Here is an 18,386-nt window from a genome sequence, read left to right as displayed (position 1 = left end):
ATTGCTTGTCACTTTTTTAAAATTTATTTATTTTTACACCCATTTCTCAGATAGCACCCTCCCATAGCCTCCCTCCTCCTACTAGAGCCCTTATACTCTGATATCCCTGCTACTGTCTGCTTGTTACTTTTTTTTTTTTTCCAGGTTTAAGATCCAGTTTACGTAAAACATAGTATTATGTGCAACAACTGTTTGGCAAGATACTAAGGGCTATTGTTACAGAAAATAACATCATCTTGTTATACTGCTCATGAGAACCATTGTGCTACAGAAACTAAGTACATTTCTCAGTAGATTCATTGTTTCCCAATTAAAAAAAAATGACCTAGGGACTGGAAAGATGACTCAGCAGTTAAGAGCACTGACTGCTCTTCCATATGTTTTGGGTTCCATTCCCAGTACCTACATGGCAGCTAATAACCATCCTTAACTCCACTTCCAGGGGAATCTGACACTTTTTTCTGACTTCCACAAGCATTGCATAACATAGGTGCACTTACATACATGCAGGCAATGTACTCATATACACAAAACAATAATAAAGTATTTTTTTTCATACAGAAGAATTCATTCCAAGGGAATTCGCACTGAGACGTTTTGTTATGAGACAGGGCCCTCCCTGTGGCCACAGCTATGCTCGTCATGTAGACCAGACTGGATAGCTGGTTAAGAAGGAAGAGAGGATTCCTTCGCCTGGCATGGAGGTACTTGTTAGTCTATGGTTCCTGGGGAGTATTATCATAGATTAGTAGAAGGAACATTGTGTCCATGTTACTGAAAGCAATTTGTGGAATCGATGGAATCCCGATCAGAATCCCCATAACGCCTTTAATCCCAGCACTCGGGAGGCAGAAGCAGGTGGATCTCTGTAAGTTCAAGGCCAGCCTGGTCTATATAGTGAGTTCCAGGACAGCTGTGGCTACAGGGAGACCCTGTCTCAAAAAGACCTAAATAAATAAATAAATAAATAAATAAATAAATAAATAAATAAATAAATAAATAAATAAATAAATAAATAAATAAATAAATAAATAAATAAATAAATAAATAAATAAATAAATAAATAAATAAATAAATAAATAAATAAATAAATAAATAAATAAATAAATAAATAAATAAATAAATAAATAAATAAATAAATAAATAAATAAATAAATAAATAAATAAATAAATAAATAAATAAATAAATAAATAAATAAATAAATAAATAAATAAATAAATAAATAAATAAATAAATAAATAAATAAATAAATATAAATAAAAAGCATGGTATTGGTACAAAAACAGAGATGTAGATCAATAGAGAAAAAGGTTGGCCTCCTTGATCAAGAGGTCAGATGACCCACCACCATTACAGGACATTTTGCGAGATACTCATAGTCCCTGGGAACTAATAGACCTAGGAGGGCAAGGAGCAAAAAATGTCCTTTGTATCCCTCTGACCCAATTAGTATAGATCTCAAGGTATGTCTGTTAAACATCCAAGAAGTTTACTTCCACCATTCTGGCATTTTTTTATAGTGTGTATATTACAATTAGTTCTGTCCACATGCACACGTCTGTGGTATACTAAAGAAACAGAGAGAGAGACACTGGAAATTAAATATTTAAGCAAGGATAGGGGCTGGATGATGAAGGAAAAACAGTGTATGAATGGGTTAAATAAAACTAGGGATGTGTGAAAAAGCCTAATGGAAACACAGTAGTTAGTAAGAGAAATTTAAAATAAGATTTTTGAAAAGTGAGTTTGGACAGAGGTGGACAATGCAGTTCCCAGAAGACATGTATTATTAGACAATTCAGTAACAGGAGTGGGATAAGTCTTTATGATTTGGTTCCCAGGGAGGTCTAAAGGGTTTCCAAAATGACACATGCTATTGTTACTGCCTTCAGTTACCCACAAAACCAATCTCCAAATGACTGGAAAATATCTTCCCTGCTGGCTAGCTTTCATTGTGCCACAACAGGATACATAGGTTACAGGGAAAGAAATGATGTCAAAGACTTAACCATCTCTGGCCCCTGCATGTTGCAATACTAAAACTTATAAGGCATAATGAGTACTATAAGGTCATGACATTATAAGTTAACCAACCACATTCTGATTGGATCTGAAGCCTGCTTTACAGAAGGGAATTCATTCCTGGTTCTGTAAGCCAAGTCAGAAATCCATGGATTTGGTGGTCCCAGGATTTAGGGGCCAACCTACTATTGTTATTTTGCTAACTGGACATGTTTTCAAACTGCCTTCTAAACACTTATTATCTTTCTCTTTTTAAATTTAATTTAATTTGTTTTTATTTTTACAAAAAATTTATTGAGAATTTCATACATGCATATAAGGTGTTTTGATTAAATCCATGCCCACTCCCTCCCCTCCAATATTCCCCCCTCTGAAGAGGTAACCCTAAAATCCTAGATACAAGCTCCCAAATGCTTTTGACATTTTTAGCCTTTGGAACAGAGTATGTTGGTAAAAGGCCCAAAGACATTTTGACTTTTAGCCAAGAAACTGGCTACATTTCTTTGGGGTCTTTTTACCCTACCTGCCTAGCCAATTCCTACCTCCTGTTCTTATCACACCATCCTCTGAAGGGGTTACCCTAATTGCCAATAGGGTTATTTTTATTGCTGTAGACCTTGGCTGCTCTCCAACTTGGTCTAAGAAACTTCATTTTGCAATGTCTACCAGTTAATGTAAAGACTATTAACTGGTGTGTTAATACTATGCCTGTGAGGACTGAGACTTAAAATGGACATGTTTTTCCAACCCCTTACCAAGGCTCAAGGAACATAACAGAAAAAGGGGCTTAAAAAATGAAGGAGCTGGAAGATAGGGAAGAATGTGATGATATGCCATTTTCAGGCCATGATATCCCCCTGAACTCACTGCAGATGTGGTTACTTGCACAAGACCTGCAGAAGATCAAGCCAGGCAAAATTCCAGCAGAGATGGAGAGAAGCTCATGAGGTCCCACCTCAAGCTGAGGAGCTACTGACAGTTGATGGTGGCTGGGGGAGGCTTAGTCATTTTTTCTTTGGGATATGACCACTAGTAGGTTGCTAGTGCTGCATTGGATGATTCCACTTTGATGCACATACAGGCAACAATAATTTGACAGTGGGCATTTTAAAGAAGAGTGTAAATGAAGTTGGAAGTAGAATCTCTTGTCAGGTGCCAGGCAGAGTTGGAGCTTGGAATTGGGGTGGATATGTTCCTAATAAATTGTAAAACTTTATCAAATTCTCAAATAATAAATTTAATAATAATAAAGAATGATAACATTTATCTGCTTTCATTTTATGCTTTTAAATGTTTATATTTGTAAGACAGGGTCTCATGTAGTCCAAGCTGGCCTAAAACTAAACCTTGTTGCTGAAGACCTTGAACTCCTGAGTGCCCTGCTTCAGCTTCCCAATCTATGTTCATTCATTACCTGACAATATCACCTCCATCAGATACCAGTCACAGGTATTCACAGCAGTATTAAGTGTTGTTTTCCTTAATTAAAAAAACTTTTTTAGACAGGGTCTCTTGTTAGCATTAGCCTGCCTGCAACTCATAATGTAGAACAGGCTGTCCTTGATAACACAGAGATCTGCCTGCCTCAGCCTCTGGATTGAGGGGATTAAAACATGTGACTCCAGCATCCCCAGCAACACATCCGTTTTGTTAGCTCTTTCTGCCCAAGTTTTAGGATTTACATTTCTTACAGTCTTCAGTTTTCTCACTTCCTTATCTTTATCAAACATATTCACCTATAATCTGGCTCTCAGGAGGCCCAAGTGTGGGAACCAAGATTTTAAGGGCAGCCTTGGCTAAATAGCATTTCTTTGCCTAAAAATTTTTTTAAAGTGGATGAAGAGATGGCTCAAAGGTTTAAGAAAAGAATAGAGCTTAGTGCTCTTACAGAGAACCCATTTGGTTCCCAACACCTACATGGTATCTAAAAACTGTCCATTAACTGCAATTCCAGGGGATCTGACACCCTCTTCTGGTCTCTGCATGTATGAAATATAGGTGGAATTACATACATCAAGGCAAAACATTCATACATATAAAATAAAAATAAATTAGTGAAAATAAAAAAGTAACCACATAGAATTATTTGTTTTTATTGTTTTCTCTTGAATATGAGTTTTATTTTTTGTTTGTTTGTTTGTTTGGGCACACGACCTTCTTTTTGACCCAGCTGCCCTGGAACTCACTGGAAGTCTAGGCTGGCTTTGATCCCACAGAGATTGGCTGGGCTTGGCCACCAGAGTGCTGCGATTAAAGGTGTGTGCCACACACCATCTTAACGGTTTCATTCTTTTTATAGAATGAGTACAGAATAATATAGAAACCACACTATATTATTATTTGAAGTACTATTTTATTATATCACATATATTATGTCTAATATTGGAGGTGAAAGTATAGAAATTATATATGCACATGTATATATGTGAATGTCTGGGTGTATACACCAGCAGAGACACACATAATCACTCCTATACAAATTCTCCTTATATTAAGAGATGATGAGAGAATAATGAATGACATACACTTAAACTGCTGTAACATTTTTCACCAAATTCTATTGCAATTGCTTTTATAGAAAACCAAACCATATTAAAAGCAAAATACATTTCTTTCAAATATAAAGAATTATCATTTTATTATTTAAAAAATATGTATTTACTATTTCATGTGCATGAGTGTTTGCTCACATGTATTGTACAGTGTAAAGCCTGTGTTGTACCGTGCCCATAGAAACCAGAAGAGGGCATCATATCCCTTGGAAATGGAATTGGAGTTGAAGATGGTTGCTCAGTATCATGTGGGTACTGGAAACCTGGAACCTCTCTAAGAGAAGCCAACACTTCTAACCACTGAACCATTTCTACAGCCCCCAAATATTATTATTTTGTAGCTCTTATATGTTTATTTACTTTTCAGAAATGTTATTAATATTTCCTTCTTTTTTACTGCCCGAACTTTTTAATGTTTGGAGCCATGCCATGCTCTTTCTCTGATGTTCTGGTTTTCAGTTCATTATTAAGATAGTAATTTTTTTTATCTTGCAGGTTTGATTCATATTTAATATCCTATAGATTTATGAGCTTATTTTTATGGAAGATGTTTTCAAATTTATCTTTCAATATAATTTGACAACTCTCCTCAATAATTTAATATGAATTCAAATTTGAAGTGGTTATTTAATATTTGATCTCTAAAAGAATTTGGAGCTGTCAGCTTTGTTTTGAACAAAGCATGTTCTGAAAACCATCTTCATGATGAGATGAACATAATCTTATTATTTTTCATAAATAAAACTATGTTCCCATTTTATGCAGTAGTCTGTAAACAATTTTATTTATTTATTTATTTATTTACTTGTTTTTTTAACTTTCACAAAAACTTTATTGAGAATTTCATACACGCATATAAGGTGTTTTGATCAAATTCATGCCCCTCCAACACCTCCCAGATCTCCCCATCACTTTTTTCTTTTTCTTTTCTTTTTTTTTCCTTCTTTCATTTATTTATTTTTATGGGGCTTTTGGCTATTCTAACATTCCCCCATCTGAAGAGGTAGCCCTAAAATCTCTTAAGAATTAGATACAAGCTCCAAAATACTTTTGACGTTTTTGGTCTTTGGAACAGAGTACGTTGCTAAGAAGCCCAAGGACATTTTGACTTTTAGTGAAGAAACTGGCTACTTTTCTTTGTTTTTAATGTATATTTTATTGGATTTTTGTGCATTTCATACAATAGATCCTAATCAAATTTAGATCCTCTCCCCATTCTCCCAACATCATGCCCCCTGACACACTGGATTTCATATGTTCTTTCATATATGTCAAGGCCCATCAGGTCAAGCATTTGTACACAGATGTTCCCTTTGTGTAAGTTTTTCCACTGGTGTTCATTTAGCCTATCTAGCCTCACTCTCTTAAAGAAAATCATTTCTCAATCACCCAGCAGGAATCTCTTGCCCATAGTTGCTCAGCTAAGGTTGCTCATTTCCCCAGTTCTGTGCTGAATATTTTTATACTACGTGAAGTAACCCAGACTCAGAAAAACAAGTAATGTGTGTTCCCCCTCATTTGTGGATCTTAGCACCAATCCCTTGTGTGTGAATATATATTCTGATGCAACAGCAGGAGCCAGGAAAACAGAAAGGAAACACGGATGTTTAAAAAGGGAGACTGGGCGCAGAGGACAGTGGGAGACAGATGTTACCAAGAGGGAAATGGGGAAAGTGGAGGTAGTTAACTGAGAAAGGAGGAAGGACGGACATACAGGGAACCATTGGGGGTAAAGGGAAAGAGGGAGCTCAAGAAAGGGATGGTAATGGGAGACAGATATTATCAAGGGGAAAGTGGAGGCACTATAATTGGGAAGGGAGGCACGATAGACAGGGAGAGAGAGCTCAGATGGTATGAAAAGCCAGAGGGAAATATATTAACTCAACCCCACCTCTGAAAAATATACATACAATATCTGAACATGGGTGCATGTGTATACCTGAAGGCCTGTATATCAAGAAACCCAGTGCAAAACAGGAAAAACCTCCCTTTGAGTTGTTGGTCAGGATAGTCCAAGGGACTCCCAAAATAATAGAGGCTCTTGCTACAGTCCTTGATTACATTCCAGAACTTGAAGATAAGACCCTATTGCTGAAGACAGGACATACTTCAGACACAGAACTTGCAGCAACAGAGCTGGAACTGACCTGGAAACTTCCTCTCTGAAGACTGGCTCCCATATTTCTAGAGTACACTATAGAAGCGGCTAAGGAAGAAAGCAATCTATGTTCCAACCTAAATAAAGTTTAAAAACCACAAGGACTAGCACAACAAACTATCTCTATTGGTGTAAGAATGGCACTTTTATCTAGGGGGCAATCAACAGCTATTTAATCGGACTTAAATCTGTCTCAAAGGGAGTGGACTCATGTATGACACTGCAAATACAGTAGTCACAGATCTAGAGAAAACCATATATCTGTCATACTTCTAGACAAATGAAATTTCTTACTGTGTGCTAAATATGGATCTTTATATTTACAGACAAGTATACTGTATACCACTCCTCAAAGAAGCTTCTTTTTGCAACAGATAAAGGCTATTACAGAGTTCCACAACTGGTCACACACAGAGAATATATGTCAGAGAGATGCCCAGCCCTAAGTGACACATCAAAAGTAAAACGCATACACCTAAGTCTCATGGAACACACCAGAACAAGGGGTAGAGAGAATTTTCACCTATCTTTCAACTCTCTGCATTGAAGCTTCCTCATACAACAGAGTGTGATGCACACAGAAGGCCGTCACTGGCAAAGATTTAGAGAAAATATACTGCAGAGTGTGTGTCACTGTATGGGACTCCTATATTGAACCTCACTCACCCATGGCTCAGGGACCATTGCAGAAGATGGGGCAGAAAGATTGCAAGAGCCAGGGTCGGTACATGAACATAAATAAATAGACTTTCAGGCACTTTCTCACATGAACTTGTAAACAATTTTTATATAGATTCATGCTTATTAATATATGGTTCAACATTTAGAAAATGTTATAAAAGAGAAGAGAATTCAGTTTTTCTTTCAAAATCATCCTCTATAGGCATTTCAACTGCAGTCAATCAGCCTGCAACTTTTTTAGACATTGGGGCTGCAAGATAACTCAGCACATAACAGTATTTACTACACGAGTCTGCTAATCTGAGTAAAAACCCATGGAAAGATGTAGTAGTGAGCCATTTCCACAAGGTCATCCCTGACCTCACCATACATACCTTGGCATACGGGCTCCCCTGCTTCCCAAAATCATAATAATTATTTTATAAAATTCCTTCAGATATTTAAACTAATTATGACATAAATCTGCATGTTGCTATGCTTTATAGCTTATAATTATAACAGGTAGGATAAATATGTTTTACATGTATGTACTTAGCCAATTATAAAATACATATCTATGCACAAAGATAATTAAATTAATGGTTTTAGTTTAAGACATATTTAACTTTATCAACATATTAAAGACAAAGATACATTATTTATCATATCAATTTTTACTGATTGAGTAGCAGCAAAGCTTTCTTTCTGAATTCATGTTTATCAATTTACATGCATATTTCTAGTTCTATCTACCTTTTATGATAACTATCAACTTTAAAATAAATAAGATTTGCATATTTGGATTGAAGAAAAATCCATGAAAACAATGTTCTAAGAACCTTGCAGCCCTGGCATTTAAAAAAATCTTTTATTTAGTTTATGAATATTTCATACATTTTAATCATATTTTAACCCCCTCCCAAAAATGTAGTTTTCATAACCAAGTTTAAAAACACTTTTACAGGTTTAATATAAACATAATAAACATAAAAATATACCCCTTAAATAGATTTTCACTTCTTACTTCCCTTTTTAAAGGAAAAATGTTTATTTTAAAACTGTTTAGAGAGTATTTGCATATTTACTTAAATAAAAATTACTCAGGTAATTAATAAAAATGAACCTATTAATTAAGGTGATTAAAAATTGTAGCTTATCCCATATTGGCAGGTATTTATAATTTGTGATACCCTAGCTTCATAGAGCACTACAATCAATAAGGACTCACAAAGTTCTATTATATCCCTTATTTAAACTTCAATTACTTCTACTTCTTTTTTAAAATCAGGGGCAAATTAAGAAAATAATGAACAAGACTTATAAAGCTAAGTCATATCATTCTAACTTATATAAAGTGTTATTTGTTAGGAAAGTATATTAATTATTTTCCAATAAATTAAACCTGATTCACTAGATGCATAAGTCTCTATAGTCATACAGTCTTTTAAAAGGATCACAGCTTGGGGCTGGAGAGATGGCTCAGCAGTTAAGAGCACTGAATGCTCTTGCAGAGGACCAAGGTTTGATTCCCAGCACCCAAATGGCGGCTATGAACCATCCTTAACTCCAGTTCCAGGGGAATCCGAAGCCCTCTTCTGACCTCCACATCATTGAACAACACGGGTGCACACACATACATGCAGGCAATATACTCATACATATAAAATAAATAATAAATAAAATACTAAAAAAAAAATCACAGCTTGATTTTAAGTAAAAGAGTCTGTGGGCCTCACTTACTTTTCACCTAAAAGACTAATGTTTACTGCACATACTATCATGTTTTCACACTTTGTTAAACCTTTAGCAAAACAAAAACACATCAATAATGACAGTTAATCATCCTCCTTTCCTTATAAACATTTGACAATTTGTACGATAGTACTAAAATGTTTTCATGATAAGGGAATAATTATGAAATCCTTATTTCAGATTTCTCCAAACAAAACAGACGCGAAGAATAATGAAAATGATCAATAGAGAGGAAACAGATTTAAACAGATGCATAACCCTAACATCCAAAATCATTTCCTTCTACTACAAAGAATGGGAGAAATTGAGACAGACTGAAACTCTTTATATATGCACATACATGCCTACATGCACTTCAAATTTTAACTGAAGACAGTTTATGCAATAACTCACATTCTCCACAGTTCTCTAGAGCCATGTAAGTAAAAAAATAGTGTTTATTAAACCCATTAGAATTTTAAAACAACAGAAAGTTTATTCATTAACCAGAGTAATCTCTATTAGACACACAGAAGAATTTCCTCCTGTGGGTTTCCTCCTTTTAGGAGAAGGTATCTGTCAAATGAACTGTCTTATTCATGTTAAAATTTCCCCAGAGTAGCCAATGCAATTACACATTATCCTTTGAGAAATTACACCAATTACAGCGATATGGACATGAATTATAATATAAAGGGAAGACTGCAATGTAGTATCAAGGCTTAAAACATGGAGAACTCCTGAATGTGAATATCAGACAGCATGTGTGAAGTGGCATGTCTCCAGTCCTCTCCATAGGACCCTCAGTCCCAAATGAGCATCTAGAAGGAATTGTTTGCACCAATTTTAAAAGGTAACAAGAGCATCTCTTGTGCCCTGGAGTTTGAGGCCAGGTGGGGGAAAACAATAAGATAATTTAACTTAAAAGACAGTGCTCTCTAAAGACAGAATAAACTATATGAAAAGTCACGAAAGGGAATCAGCATTCAGATCTGATTCTCTTTGGATTCTGAGTAAATACAGTATTTGCTTTCCAGGATCCTGAACATTGATTATGAAGAAATTTTCACTTGATTATAAATGACTACTAGACCATTTTCTCAAAAACTGGGTAGGCTAAGGCTGAGATCCTAGCAGACAGCCTGAGAGCGTGGGTTTATACCTCCATTGGGGTAGGGGATCTGAGCTCAGCAGACCACCAAGGAGTGCCGGGTTCTGGCCTCCCTCTGTCCTCCAACTACCAGAGGGCCTAAAACCCTAGGGGGCTGCCTGACAGCTCCTGGATCCTGCCTCCACGTGGTGGTGAGTGTCCCCTTATTGCGCCATACCATCCCCCTACCCGGGATTTTGTGAGGCCCCTCCCAAGATACCAGGGCAGATATGGCTTTGGTAGGCTAAAGCTGAGATCCGAGCAGACAACCTGAGAGGGTGGGTTCAGACCTCCATGTTGGTAGTGGCTCAGAGATGAGCAGACCTCCAAAGAGTGCCAGGTTCTTTCCCCCTCTGGCTTCCCTCTGGCACAGGGTTGACAAAGCAAGGGACTACCTGAGGGAGCCTGGATCCCACCTCCACATGGTTAAGGGAGCCTGACTGTACTCACGGAAACTTGAATTGGGCTTCTGTGGAAACCCCTGAATAGTTGACCTGAAGCCATCAGTTCCCTCCAAAATAAACCTGAGAGAACCTGAACCCTATACCAACCAGCTTTATATAACCAATAAAGAAAGTATCTAAGCACCAAGATAATACAAACAGAAGCTTACTTCAATTTAATTCTCATATCAGAATCATAAACAACAAAAGAAATTCACATGCCAAAACCACAACGAAATAATAATAAAATGGAAAGCCAAAACACAAAGTCCCCACCAAACCCTACCAATCTTGTAGAAGAATTTGAAAAAGAGAAGCCTCTAGAGATAGCCCAGGACACTGAATTTAAAAGAACAATCATAAACATGATCAAGGAATTCAATGAATTTAAACAACATACAAACAAATCAAAGAGCTTAAGGAAGATAGGGATACACTTCTGAATGAATTCACAAAAGAGAAAAACTGAAGAAAATTCAGGCAGAAATGAAGAAGGAAGTGTAAAACTCAATAGGCCAACTTGAAACAACAGGGAAAAGCCTCACCACTAGAATGAATGAAATGGAAAACAGAATATCGACTCTGGAGGATAAAGTTGAAGAATTGGAACACTCAAGGAAAGATTATGGAAAATTTTTTAAAAACCACAGGTATGGAATATTCAAGAGATATGGGACACCATGAAAAGACCAAATCTATGGATCATAGGAATAGAGGAAGGAGAAGAATTTCAGGGTAATGGCTTTGGCCAGATCTTAAACAGGATTGTAGAACAGAATTTCTTGTAATTAAAGAAAGACATCCCCATACAAGTACAGGAAGAACATAGAACACCAAATAGACAGGATCAGAAAAGAAACTCCCCAAAACATATCATAGTAAAAACAGTAAATGTACAGAAAAAAGAGAGACTACTGAAAGTAGCAAAAGATAACAAGTCACATACAAAGAAAAGCCCATAGGAATTACAGCTGACTTATCAGTGCAAACAATGACATCCAGAAGAGCCTGGACCAATTTATTTCCAGTTCTACATGACAATAGATGCCAGCCCAGAATACTTTAATCAGCAAAAATATTTATTATAGTTGGGGGGGAAATAAAAATCTTCCATGACACAAATAGCCTGAAAGAATACATTTCCACCAAACCAGCCCTTCAAAGAATACTTGAAGCAATACAGAGAGCAGAGAGACAAACAAGTATACCCAGGGGCAACAAAAGAAAATAAACAAAGATATAACCTAGGAAACACAAAATTATACATAGAACACAAACAGCAATCAAAATGATAGAACCAATGCACACCTTTCAATAATAACCTTAAATATCAATGGACTGAACACCCTAGTCAAAAGATACAGGCTAAGTGAAAGGATTAAGAAAAAAAAATTCTTCTGTTTACTGTCTGCAAGAAACCCATCTCACCTTCAAGAACAGGCACTACCTTGAGGTAAAAGAATGGAAAAGAATAATCCAACCAAATGGCACTAAGAAAGAAGAAGGGGTTGCAATTCTAATAGCTGACAAAATAGACTTCAAAGTAAAACTAATTAGTAGAGATAAGGAGGGTCTCTTCATTCTGATCAAAGGAGCAGTTAACCAAGAAGATATTATAATCCTTAACATAAATGCAGCAAATTCTGGTGCAACCCAATTCATAAAAACAACACTACAGGACTTTAAGACACAGATTAACCGCAATTCAGCAATAGTGGGGAATTTCAATATCCCACTGTCTCCATTAGGTAGGTCAACTGAACAAAGAATACACAGAGAGACATCTGAATTAAATGATACCATACATCAAATGAACCTAACAGACATCTTTTGATTATTCCCAACCCAAACGAAAACACTTTTTACTCCTTACATTATGGAAATTTTTCAAAAATTGAACACATACTGTGCCATGAAAGAAACCTCAACAAATACAAAAATATTGAAATAATTCCATGCATTCTATGAGACAACAAAGCAATAAAGCTCAAAATCAACACTGGAAGAAACCCTAGTCACTACATAAATTCATGGTGATTGAACAACTCACACCTAAACAATGAGTGGGTCAAAGGAGAAAATAAGAAAGAAATAAAAGGATTCTTAGAATTCAACGAAAAGGACAACACAACATAACACAACCTCTGGGACACATTAAAAGCAGTCCTAATAAGGGAATTTATAGCTCTAAGTGCCTACATCAAAAAATTAGAAAGAACCCAAATAAATGACCTAACAGTGCAACTCAAGGCACTGGAAAGGCAAGAACAAATGAAACACAAACTCAGCAGTACAGAAAAATAGCAAAAATGAGAGCAGAAATTAATGAAATAGAAACAAAGTAAACAACACAAAGAATCAATGAATCTAAGAGCTGATTCTTTGAAAAGCTAACAACATAGACAGACCCTTAGCCCAGTCAACCAAAAGAAAGAAAGAGGAAAATAATCAGAGATGAAAGGGGAACCATCACAACAGACACCCAAAAGATCCAGACCATTGTAAGGGTATAATTTTTAAAAATACACACTACTAAATCTGAAAGTCTAAAAGAAATGGATGGATATCTGAAATCATGGGAACTGCCAAAGTTAAACCAAGAAGAGATCAACAGTTTAAACAGACCCATAACATAAAAGGAAATTGAAAAAGTAATACAAAGCCTCCCAAATAAAAAAAGCCCAGGCCCAGATGGATTTACAGCACAATTCTACTAGACATTTAAAGAAGAACTCCAACCAATGCTACTTAAATTATTCAAAATAATAGAAAGAGGGAGAACCCTCAAATTCCTTCTATGAAGCCAGCGTCACTCTAATACCCAAACCAAGTAAAGACACAACCAAAAAAGAAAACTATAGACCCATATCCTTAATGAACATAGATGCAAAAACTCTCAACAAAATGCTTGCCAACTGCATACAGACACATATCAAATAGATCCTTCAACAAGATCAAGTAGGCGTTATCCCAGAGATGCAGGGATGGTTCAATATACACAAGTCAGTAATTGTCACTAATCATATAAATGGACTCAAAAACAAAAAACACATTGTCATCTCAATAGATGCAGAAAAGGCTTTTGAAAAAAGCCTTTATGTTCAAGGTCCTAGAGAGAATTGGACTGGAGGGAACATACCTCAACATAATTAAAGCTATATACAACAAACCCATAGTCAATATCATTCTAAATGTAGAAAAACTGGAAGCATTACCATTAAAATCAGGAACCAGATAAGGATGTCTAAAATCTCCATTCCTTTTCAACATAGTCCTTGAAACTCTTGCTAGAGCAATAAGACAGGAGAAGGAATTAAAGAAGTACTAATTGGAAAAAAGAGGTCAAACTATCACTTTTTGCAAATGATATGATACTATACCTAAGAGATCTCCAAAGTTCCACCAGAAAATTCCTAGACCTGATCAACACTTTCAGTATAGTGGCAGATTATAAAACCAATCTACAAAAATCAGTAGCCTTTCTATATACCAATAAGAAGTAATTGGAGAAATAATACAAGAAATGCTCTTTTTCACAATTGCTGCAAAAAAAATTAAAATATCTTGGAATCAATCTGATCAAGACACTAAAGCTCTCTATAATGAAAACGTTTTTAAATATATTTGTTTTGTTTTTTAGAATAAGCATTTCATTACAGCTTTAACATACTCAATAACTATTTCCAGAGCAAAGATACATCTCTCTCAAAAGTGGCTATAAAATTTTTAGGTTCACAGTTGAATTAATACAGTTATAAAATATTGAAGTCATTATAATCCCTGTAAGACATAAAACTGGATGAGTTTTTAACCTTTAAAAAAGATCTCCAGTTCATTTTAAAATATACTGTTTTTACAGAAATACTCATTGTTTTTGCTAATAACATTTAGATGATGGTGCATGCATCTCTAATCTGTATGTATCTGATTATTATTAGTCATGGTCAGTTGTACTCAGATCCTTGGCACCTGTGTATGGACGTAAAGTCATCAGGTAGATGGCAATGGTAATGTTTATCACCTCTGCTACTACACATGATGGAAATTTTTATGCTTCCTCCTCAATTATAACACATTTTAAAAATTTTGTTGATGTTTTTCTGTGTATATCACACAGAATATCCCAAACAATCTTATTCATCTATATACCTACCTCCCAGATGGCATCCAAACATAGACTCCCCCAAACTAGAACCCTTTTACTCAGTCTTCCCTGCTACTGTCTCCTGTGGTGTTGGCACCCCAGCTGTTCCCCAGTACTTGTCATCCGGTGAATCTAGTCAGCCTATCTAGAGTTATTTGTTTTGGAAGGTCAGCTGTTCTTCATTTATCAGCAATCAGTTGTTACTATTCCTTTAGATAAGATTGGGGTCTGCTGCTCATTTTCCCAGATTTATGCAGGGTTACTATTTGTGAATCTCTTGAGCCACCCTGTCAAACAACTCAAAAGAAGGTATCTCCTATCTGGCATTGTTTCTTGTTATGTAGCCTTTAGCTAAACTTATGGACTCTAAAATAATTATATTGGCCCCTTTAATCTTTGGTTATACTTTCCTTTTTGGGTGATTAAGGCCATACAGTTGGCACAGATACACCAATTTATTTTTACTCTTAAATCCGTTTGGGGTTCTGTTCCTCATGGGTCACATGGGCTTTGGAGGAACCCTTGCCTCCTTTCTTTTACCAGTTCTGTCTATGTGAAGATAAGTCAAAGGTCCTGCTCAACCATCGCCAGCTTCACTTGGAAGCATGGAGGAAATGCTTCCTCTGTGTTGACCCTCCTCTTTGTAGACTGGAGAATGGTTCAAGTCCATCTTGTGGCTCTCCATGGCCTCCTTGATCAAGAGTACAGGTGACCCACCACAATTACAGGACATTTTGAGAGATGCTCATATTACCTTGGAACTAGTCGACCTAGGAGGGCAAGGAGCAAAAACTGTCCTTTATATCCCTCTAACCAAATTAGTATAGGCCTCAAAGTATGTCTGGTAAACATCCAAGAAAGTTAGATCCACCAGTCTGCTACTTTTAATTACCATGTGCAAAGTAGATAAAGCTTGGGCAAAGACCAATTGTTCTCATATAAACGTTGCCTAGACATATATTTCTTGACCTGGTGTGTATGATTTGTCAGTAGTTTGTTGGGCTAATATGGTTCCCTCTGGATTTTAAAACTAGCTAAGCATTATTTATCTCTCACATTGTCTAACCCTTTCATTATGGTTTCCCAATTAAGGTGCCCCCATTTTTCCAATTTCTTCCTTAATAATACCCTTCTCCCATGGTTCTATCTCTCTTGAGCTTCTTTCCCATTATCCATTACATTACTTGTATACTGTTCTCTCCTCCCTCCCTTAAACTAATCTAATTTTAATCCATATCTTCCTTATTAATGCCTATTCCCTACTGTTCTTCTCATTCAGATTCATTATTTTCCTTTACCTCCCTGGTTTGTTTTAATTATCCTGGTTCTTGTAGTTATGTCTGGATACATAATCATTTATCAGGATTTGGAGCTAGGATCCACATATGAGGGAGAATGTATGTTTTTTTTTTTTTCTTTTCATGAGTCTGTGTTATTTCAGTTAGTTTAACAGTTTTGAGTTCCATCCATTTACCAGCAAATTTCATGATTTCATCTTTCTTTGCTGCTGACCAAAACTCCATCATATAAATGAACCACAATTCCAATATCCACTTATCAGTTGAGGGACACTTAGGTTGCTTCCATCTCCTAACTATTGTGAAAAGAGCAGCAACAAACATGGATGTACAAGGAGTGGTATAACTGGGTCAAATAGTAGGTTTATTTCTAGTTTTTTAAGAGTTCTCCACACTGCTTTCCATAGGGCTTGAAGAAGTTTGCAGCCCCACCAGCAGTGGATGAGCATTCCTTTTTCCCCACATCCTCTCCAACATTTGGTATCATTTGTTCTCTTGATCTTAGACAGTTTGACTGGGGTAAGACGAAATCTTAAAGTGGTTTTAATTTGCATTTCCCTAATTACTAGTGATGTTGAACATCTTTTAAGATGCTTCTTAGCCACCTTTATTTCATCTTTTGCGAACTCTTGGTTCAGCTCCTTAGCCCATCTTTTAATTGGGTTAATTTCCTTCTTGATTCTTTGTTTTTTGATTTCGTTTTATATTCTGGATATGAAACCTCTGTCAGATGTGTCTATGGTGTAGATTTTCTCCCATTCTGTGGCTTTTCTCTTCACTTCCCTGGTTGCCTCCTTGATGTACAGGAGTTTTTTAGTTTAATGAGGCCCCATTTGTTGATTCTTGACTTTGTTTCCTGGGCAATTGATGTCTGGTTTAGAAACTCCTTTCCTACACCTAGAACTTGTAAGTTTTTGCCAGTGTTTTCTTCTAACAGTTTCACAGTTTTGGGCTTTACATTGAGGTCTTTGATCCATTTGGAATTGACTTTTGTGCATGGTTAAAGACACAGGTTTAGTTTTATTCTTCTACAAGTGGAGATCCAGTTTTGCCAGTACCATTTGCCAAATATGCTGTCTTTTCTCCAGTGAAAGTTCTTGGCCCCTTTGTCAAATACCAAGTTGGTAGAGAAATCTCCCCATCATTGCTCTTAGTGCTCAAAGTTTCTTTGGCTATTAGAGGTCTTTTGTGCCTCCATATGAATCTTAGTATGTTCTTTCTCCAATTCTGTGAGAAATGTCATGGGGATTTTTATTGGCATTGCATTGAATTTATAAATGGCTTTTGGTAGGATGGTCATTTTCAGAATATTAATTCTTCCATTTCATGAGCATGGAAGGTCCTTCCATCTTCTGATATCTTCCTCAATCTCTTTCTTTAAAGATTTAAAATTTTCCTTGTAGAGCTCTTTAATGTCTTTGGTCAGGTTTATTCTGAGATATTTTATTTTATTTTTTTGCAGCTATTGTGAAAGGGAGTGTTTCCATGTACTCTTTCTCTGATTGCTTGTTATTGGTATATAGAAAGGCTACAGACTTTTGCAGGTTAATTTTGTAACCTACCACTTTACTGAATGTGTTAATAATTTCTAGAAGTTTTCTGGTGGAATTTTTGTCGTCTCTTAGATAGAATATAAATGCTTCCAGTTTTTCTCTATTTAGAATGATGTTGGCTGTGGGTTTGTTATATATGGCTTTAATTATATTGAGGTATGTTCCCTCCAGTCCAATTTCTTCTGGGACTTTGAACATAAATGCATGTTGAATTTTTCATCTATTGAGATAATCATGTGATTCTTATCTTTGAGCCCATTTATATGATTTATGATATTTATTAACTTATGTACATTGAACCATCCCTGCATCTTTGGAATAAAGCCGACTTGATCATGGTGGATGATCTTTTTGAAGTGTGTTTGTATGCGGCTGTCAAAGGCCTTCTCTGCATCTATTGAGATGACCATGTGGTTCTTGTTTTTCAGCCGATTTATATGATTATGAGAATTTTTGCATATGTGTTCATTAAGGATATGGGTCTATAGTTTTCTTTGTTAGTTGTATCTTTACCTAGCTTTGTTATTAGAGGAATGTTGGCTTTATAGAAGGAATTTGGAAGTTCTCCTTCCATTTCTATCTTTTTGAATAAATTGAGTTGTATTGACTTTAGATCTTCTTTAAATGTCTGGTAGAGTTCTGCTGTTAATCCGTTTGGTATTGGGTGTTGTGTG

This window comes from Nannospalax galili, unplaced genomic scaffold, assembly GCF_000622305.1.
Source record: "Nannospalax galili isolate Female #2095 unplaced genomic scaffold, S.galili_v1.0 scaffold206, whole genome shotgun sequence".
NCBI classification, from domain to species: Eukaryota; Metazoa; Chordata; class Mammalia; order Rodentia; family Spalacidae; genus Nannospalax; species Nannospalax galili.
The sequence above is the reverse complement of the archived record's forward strand: the minus strand, read 5'-3'. Positions refer to the sequence as shown.